This window comes from Bidens hawaiensis, unplaced genomic scaffold, assembly GCF_021521415.1.
Source record: "Bidens hawaiensis isolate Kalapana, Puna unplaced genomic scaffold, B.hawaiensis_p1.1 tig00053716_1, whole genome shotgun sequence".
NCBI lineage: Eukaryota > Viridiplantae > Streptophyta > Magnoliopsida > Asterales > Asteraceae > Bidens > Bidens hawaiensis.
Genome location: NW_027499655.1, coordinates 1 through 17008, shown reverse-complemented (window position 1 = coordinate 17008; position 17008 = coordinate 1).

Sequence of the window (17008 nt, the reverse complement as noted above, 5' to 3'; positions counted from 1 at the left end):
GATTGATTAATAGGAGTGATGACAATATGGCTAGAATAATTGAGAAGATTGTGTGGAAAGAAAGTGTGAAAGAGAAGAAGTTTGAGTTGTTAAAGCCCCAGAAAGGGAAGTTAATTGAAGATAAGGAAAGGGGAATGCGAGCTGATGGCAAACCTTGGATGGTGATGAAATATAAGCCGATTCGGTGCTTGAAAGAAGTGCCGATGAAGATAATGCCCAAGGATGTTTTAAAGAGTCTCAAGTGGTGGTACGTTGATAGTCAAACAGCTGAAGCTGTTATGGAAGATGAAGACGAACAGGAGATTCTGAGAGTGTATGATCCCATGCACTTGGTAAATTTGTCTCAAGCTGATTTGCAGGTACTAAACGATAAGAAGATATTCTACATTCCTGCGTGGAAAGATGAAGCCAAGAAGTACCAGAGGGTGGTCTCTGTCTGTGTAAGACAGGGCGTTCATGCTTGAAGACGGGTGGCACGAGATTTTTGGGATTACTAGACACGAGAATGAAGATAGAGATATGAAGCTACTGCCAAGGGGGAGTCTGTTGGTGCATAATGTCAGTAGTTCAGTATCTCGTGTTTTGTATGTGTCTGTAATCGTGTTAGATTGTTTGTTTTGGTATTGAATATTGTTTTACGCAAGTTGGCCTGGGATGTAGGCGAACTTGGAGATAAGCGAAGTTATGACAACTTCGCCTAGTATGTTAGGCTAAGTTGTCGAGGTTTATTTAAACCTCACTTCGGCTTATTTTGAAACAAGTTTTCTCCGAACGTGTATTGGTGATTATTGATATCACTTGTTGAAGTGTTGCAATACAATCGTGTTTATTAGTATTGTGACGTGTGTTTGTTTATCGGTTCAACGTATTATCTATCCTACGCTCGTATCGTATTACGTGGGGATTCCGCACTCTCGTGTTATGAGATACTCCTGTGTAGATCCGGCTGGGAACCTACACACATACTTTACTCTACTTGTTTGTTTTAAGATCTACCAATGCACCAATGCAATTAAGCACACAGTCTTTAAGCTTATTTCTTGCTGGATTTGGGATCAAGATAATCAATGTACTATGATTTTCTCTTTTTACTTCAAAAACTCAAAAATTTGAGGAGCAGAAAACAAAAATAATGATAAATTTAATCGCCCCAGTTAACTTAAGTCTATAAATAAATGGCTATCTTATCCATTATCAAATGAATAATAGGACCAAAACATGCAAGCATGCTTCACAACCTTAAATAACCGACATAATTTTCAGCGAGAAAATAATCTAAAATGCATAATGAACGCCCCAACTACTTTCCATTATTAGGTTAACGGCTAACCCGATCATTTACAAATAAATGTCAGGACCAAACATATATGAGTGCATGTCCTTCAAATTTGGGTAATTGACATATTTTTCAGCGAACGTATGCAAAAATCTTTTTGGTTTTTCTCTATACATACCTTAAAAACACAATCTTTTTATCTTTTTCACTTTTCTTATAAACAAAACAAACTTCACAATCTTTTTGAATTTTTCGGATTTTTCTGTACAAACAAAAAAACACAATCTTTTTGACTTTTCAAAAATTTTTAAATGTTCTTGGATTTTCAAAATATTTAAATAAAAACAATAAAGAAAAGAAATCATAATATTTTTGATTTTTCAAAATTTTCTAATGTTTTTGGATTTTAAAATTTTTAATGTTTTTTGGTTTTATCTATACAAACGAAAAGCAAAATATTTTTGTATTTTCTAATGTTTTCACCCCCTAAAACCTAAAAACGAAATAATTTTAAAAAATAAAATTTAACAGAAAAGAAAGATAGTCATCCTTGTTTAAGGATATCAGCGAGGGTCTTCAATCCATTTAAACCAAGCAAAAATTGAAAACGCGTTTTGTCAAAAGCTTTGGTAAATAGATCGGCTTTCTGAAAGTCAGTATTTACTTTCTCAAGGTCGATTATTTTTTTCTCAAAGCAATCCCGTATAAAATGATATCGAATTTGTAGTAAGAAACTTCAAACCGTAGTCGCGAAGTTGTTGTTGTATCCACAAAACCTGGGAACAACTCGAGGCTGCAACATACTCAGCTTCAGGGGTTGAAATGGAGACCATTGTCTGCTTCTTACACTGCCAGGAAACAAGCCGGTTTCCTAAAAATTGACACCCTGCCGTCGTTGATTTGAAGTTGATCTTGCAACCTCCATAGTCCGATTCTGAGAAGGCAGTAAGCTCAAAGTTATCGTCCTTGGAGTAACACAACCCGATGTCTGGATTTCCCCTCAGATACTGAAGTATTCGCTTAACCGCAGCTAGGTGAGTCACTCGGGGACTTGCTTGAAACCTAGCACAAAGACAAACAACAAACATAATGTCGGGACGAGAAGCCGTTAGATACATTAAGGATCCAATCATAGCACTATAGAGGGTAGGATCAACGGTATCCCCCAATTCATCCGGTGATAAATTGTGACCCACGGGGAGATGAGTAGAAGGGATTTTTCTGGCAGATATCTTGAATCGGCTCAAAACATCGTTCACATACTTGGTCTCGTGAATAAAAATTCCGTTTGCAGACTGGTGAACTTGCAACCCTAAAAAGAAATTCATCTCTCCCATCGAGCTCATCTCGAACTTCGTTTGCATGGACTTCTCGAACTCCTTGCACAATGTTTCGTTTGTAGACCCAAAGATAATGTCGTCGACATAAATCTGAACTAGGAGAAGATCATCACCAACAGCCTTATGAAATAAAGTGCAATCAACAGTCCCTCGTTTGAAGCCATTATCAGTCAGATGGTCGGCGAGCGTTGATATAATGCTAAATATATATGTTTCCCTTGTTTATTTATTTAATATTTTAATTGTTTTGTTTCGTTTTTAGTCAAGATTTGTTTACTACTAACGTTTTTGTGTGTCGTAGGTTCCGGGATTTGATCGTGATTAAAAAGGGCGAAAAACGATCGAAACGGAGATCCAAAACGCGTCAGGAAGAACCGGAACAGAGAACCGCCGGTCTGACCGGCCCCCTTGGAGAAGCACGCCGCGCCGCGCCTAGGGGAAAGGCAAAAAGCCCTTAGCACGGCGCCTAGGCACTACTGATGGGTTTTTAATTCGTTTTTGGTTATTGTCGGGCCTTGTTTTCGCTATTTAAACACCTTTAACTTAAACCTGACATAACCTGAAAGCCACCAGCCGATTTTGGAGAGTTTTTGGAGCTATTTTACGAGTTTGTTGGTGATTTTGAAGGTGAGAGAACATCCGGTGAAGAGCTACACGTTCACGTTCGAGTTTACGGGTTTTATCATCTTCGATTTCCCGTTTCTTATACTTTCACCATGTTTTCGTTATTATTTGTTTTGTTTAATTTATATTTGAATATGCTAGGCTAAATTCCATAGACTGCCTAGGTCGTGATGAACCTTAGTTCGGTTTGATTTTATTTTGATTTTCGTTTCGTTATGGATATTATGTTCTAAGTAAACGGTTGAGTTTGATTTATTTGATGCGTATGATTGCTTGGTTTTGTTTTCTTGAATTTATTGTTTCACATAGCCCTTGTTGATTGTTTCATAGGATAAGGTTTTGTTTGGTCATTTACTGTGTGTTCTTGACTAGTTTGTGATTAATATCGATTAAAATCATAGAAACAATAAAATCAAGTAAACAGATAAAAGTGATCTGCTAGTCTAAAAAGCTGTAAGGTGATAGGCTATTAATAGATCTTTGCTTGTCGGGATTACTAGATTTAGTTCTTCATAAGGAGTCCGTCTAGGTTTGATTGTCAGCTTAGTCTATTAAGTTAATTGAATCTGCTTTGCTATCTTTTGAATTCCGCGCTGTAAGGTAGGTTTTCGTCATACAAAATACTTAGACATAAGCAATTAAATAACCGTAAGGAAGTTTAATATAAAACTGGTGAGTCTTAAAACTTGTTAGAAATTCAAGGGTCCTGTTCGGGTTACTTAGCTGTACTAGAGTCGACCGGTTCACTTGCCGGTTAGTAGTTTAAGTTAAGTTTAAGGGTCTAGAGTATTACTTAGTGTCTTGATTAGTATAATTTTAGTAATTTATTTTATAACTACTTTTAGCACATCAAGTTTTTGGCGCCGTTGCCGGGGACTCCTAGCGATTGGGTTATTTGCTTTATTTGGACCTAATTTCTACATACGTGCTATTTGTTTTATTTTCGTTTTTCGTAGGAGTCTAATTAAGTTTTAGTTTACTTTTGTTTTAGTTTTTAATTTTTAGTCTACTTACTTGGTCTGTTGCGATTTCTGGTTTATGCCACATCTTCGTTCGCAAGGACCACCGCTGGTTAATCTGGATTTTTCTTCACTCAAGACCGAGACTAGCTCGTCAGCAGAGAAACCACAGTCAGAAGCTACTTCTTCACAAAAATCGTCACCACACAGTTCACCACCCGAAAGTCCGAGAATTCAACCAAACGTTCAAATGGCCGACGACAGAACAATTGCTGCTCAAGCCTTCGATGGCTTAACCGGGAACCAGTCATGCATCGTCGTTTCCGCAATCAACAATCCAAACTCATTGCAGATTCCGTCATATGTCATGAACAACATCGTTCAAACTAATCAGTTCACGGGGCGTGATGACGAGGATGCACCGGCTCATATTAACCAAATTTACAGCATTCTTAAAACTTTTAATTTGCAAGGTGCTATTGAAGATGCCATTTTCTTACATCTTTTTTCTTTTTCACTTGCAGGTAAAGCAGCTATTTGGCTTGACACGCAGCCACCTGGCACGTTCATCACTTGGGAAGCACTACGTTCCGCATTTATCAAGAGGTACTTCCCACTGGCTAAAGCGGCTGTTTTTCGCGATCAGATTCACTCATTTCACATGGAGCCGGATGAGCAATATTGTCATGCTTGGGAGCTTTTTCAGATCTTGTTATCTCTATGCTCACAGAATGGTCTCACACCATGGGCTCTCGTGGAGAGATTCTACAATGGGTTGAACTAAGAAACCCAAGTTCGGTTCGACACCGCCGCAAGAGGAAGTCTACTGGCTAGGAAGAATGTTGCCGAATGTAACGAGATGTTTGAGAGCTTCGCTCAATCAGACCTCGCCAAAGGGCCACGATGCGGGAATTCCACTCCCGTTAACAGTACATCCTCATCTTCTCGAGGTGTACACCAGGTTAATCTGGATATTACTGTGGCTTCTACTTTGGAATCATTGACCCGAGAGGTGAAGGAACTTAAGACAAAGGTGGACAAGTGTGAGTTTTGTAGAGTTGGACACAACACTTTGGAGTGCCCGGTAATGAATCAGCAAGTCGATTATGTTGGTGGTCAGAATAGGTTTCCTAACAACAATTTCAACAACAACAATCAGAATTGGAACACCTACAAGAACCCGAGTCAGAATAACTCCAACTGGCGTCCGTCAGGCGCACCACCCGTCTATCAAAATTCTTACAATCAAGGACAAGGTCAGTACAATAATAATAATAACAATGGTACTAATGTTCAAAATAATGTGCAGGATCCTAATGGAAGCATGGGACGTCTAGAGGAGATGATGAAGCAAATCTTGGAGAGAGATCAAGTCACACAGAAAAAGTTGACCGAACACGACATGCTCATCAAGAATCAACAATCTTCTGTTCTCGATATTCAAAGAACTGTTGGTGATATTGCTCGTCGTCTCGAAGAAAGGCCTCAAGGACAATTTTCGGGTTCTACTCAGACAAATCCGGCCGCACAACTGAAAGCAATTACTACTCGTAGCGAAAGGGTTTTGGGTCCCGAGGTAGTTAAAGAAACGGGTGGAGTTGAAGAAGAGGAAGCGGTGGATGAAGAGATCGAGTTGGAGGCTCCGGGTAAGTCACATAGTAAAACACAATTATTGAGCCACAAGTTGAGAAAAACCCGGTCGTATTTCGGCCACCACCCGATATTAATATTGCCCATGTTCCATATCCCGCTCGTCTCAAGAATCAAAAGTACACGAGGGAATACGGGCATTTTCTAGATATGTTCCGACAATTGAAAATTAATCTTCCATTTGTTGAAGCTCTCCAACACATGCCAAAGTATGCAGAATTTTTGAAAGATTTACTCAAGAGAAAAGATCGGTTGGGAGAGATTTCGTCTATTCCGCTTAGCGGGGATTTTTCGGCGGTAGTGTTGAACCGGGTCCCGGAAAAGTTGTCGGATCCGGGTGTTTTTACAATTCGGTGCACGTTCGGTAGTGATATAATGAGTCAAGCGTTGGCGGATTTGGGTGCGAGTATCAATCTTATGCCGTATTCGTTGTTTGAGAAGTTGGAGTTGGGTGAGCTTACACCAACTCGTATGTCGTTGTCGTTGGCGGATCGTTCGGTTAAGTATCCACGAGGTATTATTGAAAATTTATTAGTAAAAGTTGACAAGTTTGTATTTCCGGTTGATTTTGTGGTACTTGACATGGAGGCCGACGAGAAAGTCCCCATTATTCTCGGTCGGCCGTTTTTGAGAACGGCTAAGGCTCTTATTGATGTGTATGAGGGGCGGATCACACTTCGGGTTGGTGACGAGAATGTTACTTATGATATTGCAAAGTCAATGAAGCACCGGGATGATAGTGACGATGTTAGTGGTCCGTGCCATTTGGTATATTTTCTTAACTCTTTTATTCCGGGTTTTGATAAGTGTCTTGATTATATTTGTGGTACCGGTTTGGTTGGGATGGAGATGGATGACGAGTTGACGGAAATTATGGAGGATGGTGAGGAAAAATTGGTAGATGATGTTTCTTGTTCGGCGGAGATTATGGAGGTTAGTGAATTATTTGTGAAAAAGAGGTCGAAAAACCCGCTCCGTTGGAATTAAAGGCTCTTCCGTCACATTTAGAGTATGCGTATCTTGAAGAGGGCTCGGATTTGCCCGTTATTGTCTCGTCTAAGTTGAGTGAGGAAGAAAAGTAAAAATTTATAGAAGTGTTAAAGATGAATAAAGGGGAGATTGCAAGGAGACTTTCAGATATTCAAGGTATTAGCCCCGCTTATTGTACCCTCCGGATTTTGATGGAAGATGAATATAAACCGGTGGTTCAACCCCAAAGGCGTTTGAATCTAAATATGCAAGAAGTTGTCAAGAAAGAGGTTCTTAAGTTGTTGGATGCCGGGGTGATCTATCCGATTTCGGACTCTCCATGGGTAAGTCCGACTCAAGTTGTTCCATAGAAAGGGGGGATGACGGTTGTCATGAACGCGAAGAATGAACTTATCCCTTCGCGTACGGTTACCGGTTGGCGGGTTTGTATTGACTACCGGAGGTTGAATGATGCTACTCGAAAGTGACCACTTCCCGTTGCCGTTTATTGATCAAATGTTGGAGCGTCTAGCGGGTCAACAGTTTTATTGTTTTCTTGACGGTTTTTCAGGTTATTTTCAGATTCCAATCGCACCGGAAGACCAAGAGAAGACGACTTTTACGTGTCCTTATGGTACATATGCGTATCGTCGCATGCCGTTCGGGTTGTGTAATGCTCCGGCTACCTTTCAGCGTTGTATGGTGGCAATTTTTCAGGATATGATAGAGACGTCCATGGAGTTTTTTATGGATGATTTTTCGGTGTACGGAAATTCTTTCGATAATTGTTTAGTTAATCTAGAGAAAATGTTGAAGAGGTGTATTGAGACGAAATTGATGTTAAATTGGGAAAAGTGTCACTTTATGGTGACGGAAGGGATAGTTTTGGGTCATAAAATTTCAAGAGATGGTATAGAGGTGGATCGGGCGAAGATTGATACGATTAGTAGGCTTCCTCCACCAACAAATGTTAAGGCTATAAGAAGTTTTCTTGGTCATGCGGGTTTTTACCAGCGATTTATTAAAGACTTTTCAAAGATTACCCGCTCGATGACCCGGTTATTAGAGAAAGATGTCCCGTTTGTTTTCGATGAAGATTGTTTGAAGGCGTTCAAGTTTCTGAAAGATCAACTCGTAAGTGCTCCTATTCTCGTATCACCGGATTGGAATTTACCTTTTGAGATCATGTGTGATGCGAGCGATTATGCAGTTAGAGCGATTTTTGGGGCAAAGGCGTGACAAAAATTTTCACCCTATTTATTATGCAAGCAAGACTTTGAATGATTCCTAAGAGAACTACACCACCACCGAAAAGGAACTTTTAGCCGTTGTGTTTGCATTTGACAAGTTCCGGTCTTATCTCGTACTTTCAAAGACCACCGTTTTTACCGATCATGCGGCGTTGCGTTTTCTCTTTCACAAGAAAGACGCGAAGCCCCGTCTCATATGGTGGATTCTCTTACTTTCCGAGTTTGATATAGAGATTAAAGACAAGAAGGGGGCGGAAAATGTTGCGGCAGATCATCTTTCTCGTTTAGAAGATCCGAAGAGAGAAGAGATTCGCGAAGAAGCAATTGGTGATAGATTTCCGCACGAGTCGATTGATTTTGTCACGGCCGAAAAGCAAGGTTTGCCATGGTTCACCGATTTTGCAAATTTCTTATCTACGGGTCTTGTGTTGAAGGGGATGACTACTCAACAAAAGAAGAAATTTTTTCGGGATGTTAATCGGTATGTTTGGGACGATCCTTATCTGTTCAAGATTGGCGGTGACCGAATTCTTAGAAGATGTGTCGAAAGAAGAAGGGTTAAATATTTTAAAGCATGTTCATGAAGGTCTAACGGGCGGTCATCATGGAGCGCATGCCACGACTCAAAAGGTATTTGATAGTGGTTTTTATTGGCCATCGGTTGTAAAAGATGCGTTGGAATTTGTTAAGACTTGTGACGCTTGTCAATGCACCGGAAATATTTCGTCGAAAAACGAGATGCCTCAAAACCCCATACAAACTCTTGAAATATTTGACGTTTGGGGCATCGATTTTATGAGACGTTTCCCGTTTCCGGTGGTCACAAGTATATTCTAGTGGCAATAGATTATGTCACACCCTCAAAATCCACTAACGGAGTTTTACCGTCAGAGGGTGTGAACTGGCAGGATCGGAATCATTAGTTATAACCAAACCAAAGAAAAACGTTTAAATGAAAGTAAGTGCGGAAGCGTAAAACCTTAATTCAAAAGTTGCGTCACGCAGGACGACTTAAAACCAAATGTAACTGTTAAAATTAAGTTTGCAGAATAAAAGTGTTTTCATTAATGCATGCTCCTAAACCGCGCGCCCGCCTCGGCTACCTGAGAATAACATACTAAAAGTGTCAACACAAGGTTGGTGAGTTCACAAGTAAAATAAGATAAATCGTTTAGCGTTTTGCGTAACCTCGTTACGACGTTTAAATGTTGCGTAACCCCGTTACGACGTTTGAGTGTGTAACCACGTTACAGCGTTTGAGTATGTAACCACGTTACAGCGTTTAAGTGTGTAACCACGTTACAGCGTTTAAGCGTGTAACCACGTTACAGCGTTTAAGTGTTTTGCATTACCAGATAGTGTTATGTCAAATTATATATCGATAGGTAGCTAATCTATACAACAAGTATCGCTAAGTGGTTCGCGACCGAAGCTGACTGTTTATCAAGTGCCCGTCACCAGGTCCTCCAGACCATGGTAAGTGTTAGCCAAAATTTACACCCACTCAACCTCCAGTTGAGCTTAGCGTCGGGTGGGGTTTGTCAAACCCAGTAGTACTACCCAAAAGTGACTCGCTATTCCAAATATTAACCGGTCCGATGTGTGGGACTTCAAATGTTACGTATGCCGCTTAGCCTTTACAAGTGATATATAATTTATAACAAAATCTTTCATATGCGTTTATCTCAGAAAATATGTTTATCGGAGTATGTTATCTCCCCCAAGTGAAAAACGTTTGAAAACAGTTTAAGAGTGGGGTAAGTGAACTCACTGTTTGCGAAGAATATCCGATCTAGATCACCGAGTGATGCGCGTCGTAGAAAACTCTCTAGCGTTCTAAAATAACAAAGAGATTTTCTAAGTATCGGAATGTTTAACGAGTCTCTAGACTCGGCACATAATACCTATGTACGTAACATGTTTCGTGTTTCGTTTGTGAATCGTGTGTGACTTAAACAAGTAAAATTGTGATACGATACATGAGTGAGCAATTACTTTCGTGTCACGTATTAATAACATACTTATTAGCAATTATTCCCGTAGGGGCATTTTGGTCAACAAACAAAGACTAACTAACCATTATTCCCCATAAGGGCAATTTGGTCAATTCATGGCAATCAACTAGCAACTATTCCCCGCAAGGGTATTTTGGTCAAAATACAACAATTATATAAAAACTATCATATTTCATGCATTCCTATACAACTCAGCAGCTAGTTTCGTTATGACAGAATTTCTACTTGAAAGATTGCACTAGTTTACCGATTATAACGTCTCAATTAATTTACCAAAAATTACCACAGGAGCATACATATCTTAGGTTTCCAGAACATCTTTTATCTTATTTTTATTCCATATAGATTGTTCATAATGATCAAAACATTACAGCTAACTTATATCAGTTAGATTCATGCACATCAGAATGTTATTTGCAATTCCTGTTAAACGAAAAATCCAATAAATGCAAGACCACTTGGGTTTGGTTCCTAACTCAGTGAGTCAACCTCCAGAAGTGGAACCAACCCAATTGGTCTCGTAGTTCATGAGATATAACATTTACAACATAACCTAACAGCAGGTCTAACAGCTCAGCTTTGCATCACGTTTTTGTAAAATCATAAAAGTATACTTCCACTTATCCAAAAATTACGAATTTATACTTCATAGAAACTAGACTCAACCTAGTTTACTGCAGTACCCACAATCTCAATCAATTTTCACGTTTACACTTCGTTACAGTCAGTTAAACATCGTATATACGTTCTGTCCAGAATCTGTTCACATCAAAACTCATCATAATAACAATCTATGAACTATCATGCATCCATATAACCCTCTAGACACTATAACTACTATCCATGCATATCAATCACACCATACATACAAGATTAGGGTTTGTGTTTTAATTCAAATCAAGAACAACAATCAATCATGTATCAATATCAATCTAGTTATCAATCTATTATCCAACTAACAAGAATCATAACAATCACATACATACAAGATCGGCCGATTTAGGGTTTTCACACAACCCATCAAACATCAAAATTAAACAACAAAGAGGTAAGAGATGATCAAGTATACCTTCCTAGCACCTAGTTCTTGGATTAATCTCTTGATTTGATGTGTATATGTGTGTGATGGTGGACGGCAGCCGTGGGTCAAGAGAGGGAGAGAGAGCCGATCGGTGGTGTTGTAGGTTTAGAATAATAGGTTAGGGTTTGTTTATTAGTGATATATTTATAAACAAACAAGTTACACTCTAGTCCTTCTACTTTCAAGTATTGTTTTTCTAGAACATTCTATCCTAACTTGCACATAATCATGACAATAATATAACACATAATCCTAACACATAGTTATCATATCATTAGTGTTTTAGTGTGCTTCGTTTATTCCTCAATCGTTTGCGTTTCGGTGCAAATCCCGAAAGACTACTACACATGTAGTAAGTGTTAAGCGTCATTTAAACCCTAGTTTAAATGTAATGAAGTATGCGTTATAGATTCAACGATCTTAAAGTTTGAATTAACGGAGTTGAGTTAACGAGGTTAACCTGAAATTGACGATTGTCACAGATTATGTTTCAAAGTGGGTCGAAGTGCAAGCATTGGCCACGAATGATGCTCGAGTGGTTGTGAAGTTTTTAAAGAAGTTGTTTACTCGATTCGGAACTCCAAGGGCAATTATTAGTGATCGAGGTAGCCATTTTTGTAATTCCGTCATGGAGAAAGCATTAGCTCGTTATGGAGTTACGCATCGCACCTCTACCGCTTACCATCCTCAGACGAATGGTCATGTTGAGAATGCTAATAGAGGGGTGAAGAGAATTTTGGAGAAGACGGTTGGGGTAAGTCGGAAAGATGGAGAAGTTGGATGACGCGTTATGGTCATTTAGAACCGCGTACAAGACACCGTTGGGTACTACACCGTTTATGTTGGTTTACGGTAAAGCGTGTCATCTTCCCGTGGAGATGGAACATCGAGCGTTTTGGGCATTGAAAACGGTGAATATTGATCTTACTGAAGCCGCAAGGAAAAGGTATTTTCAAATTCATGAATTAGAGGGTCTTCGTGATGCGGCGTATTCTCGATCGTTGGATATTAAGGAAAAGACGAAAGTGTTGCACGATCGACATTTAAAGGGGGTAAAGACTTCAAGAAAGGTGATAAAGTATTGTTATATAACTCTCGTTTTAAGTTATTTGCAGGTAAGCTGAGATCCAAGTGGACGGGACCGTATTTGGTGAAAGAAGTATTCCCGTATGGAGCGGTGGAGTTAAAGAATCCGGAAAACGGAACTTCATGGAAAGTGAACGGTCATCGTCTAAAGCATTATCTTGGAGGGCCGGAGGAGTCAACCGAGGTGGAGGAAACTCCCCTCGATCCATCGAACTAAATCATCAAATAGGGTTCTTGAGTGAAAACTCAAGTGTAGAGTTTGTATAATTCCTTTACTTTATTTTCTTTCGTCAGATCACTAACTTTTACTTTTATAGTTTAAATTGCGTCGTCGAGTCGTTGCAAGAGATCATCACCAACTAAACGAGAGGTTTTAAGAGGTTTCGAAAGATGCCAGGTAAGTTTTGCACGTAAAATTAACATACAATAGGCATAAGAATGAGTTGGTAATTCTCTAAAATTTTTTCTAAGGCAAAGAGAGGTCCCAAAAACTTAAAAACTTTCTGTTAACACACCCCGTCGCGCGCGCGACGGGGTTTTTTTTTTTGCTTCGGCGTCCGCGAACACAACAACAAAAAAAATTAATCTGCAGCTACGCCTAGGGGGCCCGCAAAGGGTTCCCCCGCGCGGCGCCCAACACACCTATATCCGATTTTTTTTTATTTTTACACCATATCACTTCAAATCTTCATCTTTTTCAAAAATCCCTCTTTCCCCTTTCAAGAACCCTAACCGAAAATTACCATATTCTTCACTAAACCCATCAATTTTTCACCATTAAACCACCAAATTAAACCCCCAAATCACTTTCCTATCATCCAAACATCATAACCCATCATTAATTTCACCTTAGAACTCACTAAATCTCTCACTTGCACACACTTTAGTTCTTCAATTTTTGCAAGTTTATCCGGGTTTACACTTCACTAAGGTATGATTTCTTGTAATTTCTTGTAATGTTTGTACATTATTAGTGTTAGTTTTTAGCTTAGGTTTTGCAAACTTTGTTGTTAGGATTTGTTCAAGTAGGTTGTTTAAGTTAGTTGTTGAGTGCAGTTTGATGGGCTGGCAGTTTCGTTGAGTTTTTGGGTGCGGATGATCGGGTTGGAATTTAATGGAACATGTTTTTGGTTGCGGTCGGGTTATCGGTTTGGTGTTATAACGAGTATATTTAGTGTTGGATTTTGGTTTGAGTTGTTCAACTTAGTTGTATTAGTGGTTAAAAACGAGTCGAAAAACAAAGTTTTAAACAATATATATTTTACTAAAAGTGTGGTTTTTCGCTCGTTTTTGACTCATTTTTCGGGTTTTTGGCACTTGGTTTAATTGGGACAATTAAAGTGCCGGGAGGAGGTGATGTTTGTTGAGTCGGTGTGATCGTTTTCGGATTTTATAAGCTAGTAAAAGTCTATAACAAGTTGGTTTTCCGTTAGCTTTTAAGCAAATATTTAAACCACTCGCACCTACTTGTTTTTCATCTAAATGAGTCGGTTTAAAATATTTGTAACCCGAACTTCCAAAATTTATTTTATTTTCAGTTTTTATTTAACACATAGTTATCACATCATTAGTGTTTTAGTGTGCTTCGTTTATTCCTCAATCGTTTGCGTTTCGGTGCAAATCCCGAAAGACTACTACACATGTAGTAAGTGTTAAGCGTCATTTAAACCCTAGTTTAAATGTAATGAAGTATGCGTTATAGATTCAACGATCTTAAAGTTTGAATTAACGGAGTTGAGTTAACGAGGTTAACCTGAAATTGACGATTGTCACATCATTCCCATGTTAAAGAATTTTCGTCCCGAAAATTTGAGTCAAGTCGTGATGAGAGCCTGAAAAAGTAAGAAAGATTTTCAGTTTGTCATATCATCCCCTAGTAGAAAGAAATTTCGTCCCGAAATTTAGTTCATACCTCCGGTGATGTTTGACGGTTTGCCGGGTTTCGCGGTTTTCGGTGTTTGGTTAGCCCTTCAAAATGGTGAGGATACTTTTTCATCATGTGATCCTCGCGTTCCCATGTGAACTCCGGTCCACGTCTCGAGTTCCAACGAACCTTAACAATTGGAATTTTGCTGTGTTTGAGCGTTTTGGTTTCCCAATCCAAAACCTCGACTGGTTCCTCAATGAACCGTAACTGTTCATCAACTTGTAGTTCCTCCAAAGGGACTACTTGGGTTTCATCAGATAGGCATTTCTTCAAATTTGATACGTGGAATACATCGTGTACGCCACTGAGTTCTGTTGGTAGGTCCAGTCGGTACGCCACCGGACCAATGCGCTCAGTTATCCGGTACGGACCAACATATCGTGGGTTGAGTTTGTTTCGCTTACCAAAGCGAACCACACCTTTCCAGGGTGAGACTTTGAGTAACACTCGATCGTTTACTTGAAATTCGAGAGGTTTTCGGCGCTTGTCGGCGTAACTCTTTTGGCGATCTCGTGCTGCTGCCATGCGATTTCGGATTTGAACAATCTTTTTCGAGGTTTCGAGTACCAGTTCCGGACCAGTGATTTGGCTATCACCCACCTCTGTCCAGCAGAGTGGTGACCGACACTTCCGTCCGTACAGCGCTTCAAACGGCGCTACCTTAATACTTGCGTGGTAGCTGTTATTATACGAAAACTCTACCAAGGGTAAGTGGGGTTCCCAACTTTTTCCGAAATCTAAGACGCATGCACGCAACATATCCTCCAGGGTCTGAATAGTCCGTTCACTTTGCCCATCCGTCTGAGGATGGTATGCGGTACTCATATCGAGACGTGTGCCCAGTGCGCTTTGCAGCGACTTCCAAAAGTGTGAGGTAAAACGAGAATCTCGATCGGAAATGATCGAGACAGGCACTCCGTGTCTCGACACTACTTCCTTCATGTAGACACGAGTCAGTCTTTCCATTTTGTCTGTTTCCTTAATCGCTAGGAAGTGCGCCGATTTAGTCAACCGGTCAACGATCACCCAGATGGTATCGCATCCCGTCGGTGTTTTAGGCAAACCCGTAATAAAGTCCATTGAGATGTGTTCCCATTTCCACATTGGGAGTTCCGGTTGTTGCAGTAGACCAGATGGTTTCTGGTATTCTATCTTGACTCTGGCACAAGTCAAGCATTTGCTCACGTAGGTGGCAATGTCGGCTTTCATGTTCGGCCACCAGTAAAGTTCCTTTAAATCATGATACATTTTATCTGAGCCAGGGTGGATAGAATATCGGGACTTGTGAGCTTCGTCCATCACTAGAGTTCTCAATTCTCCGTATCGTGGAACCCAAATCCGGTTCTCAAAATATCGGACCCCGTCCGATCTGTTTCAAGTTGCTTGCTCATGCCCCGCATGAGTTCCGATGGAAGATTATCATCTTTCAACGCTTCCAGTTGTGCATCGCGAATCTGATCGGGTAAGCTGGCATGAATCGTAAGTTGCAATGCTCTCACCCGTCTGGGTTTATCTGTTTCTTTTCTGCTGAGGGCGTCGGCCACCACATTGGCCTTGCCAGGGTGGTACTTGATGGCACAATCATAATCTTTAAGCAGCTCGACCCAACGACGCTGTCGCATGTTCAGCTCCTTCTGATCGTAGATATGTTGGAGACTCTTGTGGTCGGTGTAAATGGTAAACTTGGTACCGTACAAGTAATGCCTCCATATCTTAAGAGCAAACACTACAGCTCCGAGTTCCAAATCGTGGGTCGTGTAGTTCTTCTCGTGAACCCGTAGTTGTCTAGAGGCGTAGGCTATAACCTTCTCGAGTTGCATCAGCACACAACCGAGACCTTGTATAGATGCGTCACAGTGTACCTCAAAGTTTTCCGTTCCCTCGGGGAGAGCTAAAATAGGGGCGCTACAAAGCTTGGTTTTCAACAGTTGAAAAGCGGATTCTTGCGCGTCACTCCAGTTGTACTTAGTGCCCTTGTGAGTCAAAGCGGTGAGGGGTTGAGCAATCTTTGAAAATCCCTCGATGAAACGCCGATAGTAGCCGGCCAGTCCTAGGAATTGTCGCACCTCAGTCGGAGTCGTAGGTGCTTCCCAGTTTTTGATGGCCTCTACCTTACCGGGATCGACATGGATACCATTCTCGTTGATCACATGTCCTAAAAAGTGAACCTCGCGAAGCCAAAATTCACATTTCGAGAGTTTAGCATACAGTTGTTCCTTCTTCAGTAGTTCCAGAATTATCCTTAAGTGCTCTTCGTGGTCAGTCTCGTTCTTGGAATAGACGAGAATATCATCGATGAAAACAATCACGAACTTGTCGAGGTACGCCTTGCATACTCGATTCATGAGATCCATAAATACGGCTGGTGCGTTGGTTAGGCCAAAAGGCATAACCGAAAACTCGTAGTGACCATACCGTGTTCTGAAAGCCGTTTTTGAAATACTTCTTCTTCGCGCACTCTCAGCTGGTGATAACCGGATCGTAGATCGATCTTCGAGTAGTAACTCGATCCCTGAAGCTGGTCAAACAAATCATCAATTCGGGGTAAAGGATAACGGTTCTTGACCGTCATCTTGTTCAACTCCCGGTAGTCGATGCACATTCGGAAAGTCCCGTCTTTCTTTCGGACAAACAAGACAGGGGCTCCCCATGGCGATGAGCTAGGTCGGATAAAACCTTTATCCAACAAATCTTGCAACTGGGTGGACAACTCCTGAAGTTCCGCCGGTGCGAGCCGATACGGGGCTCGTGCTATGGGTGCTGCACCGGGTGTCAACTCGATCTGAAATTCGACTTGACGAATAGGAGGGAGTCCAGGTAAATCCTCCGGG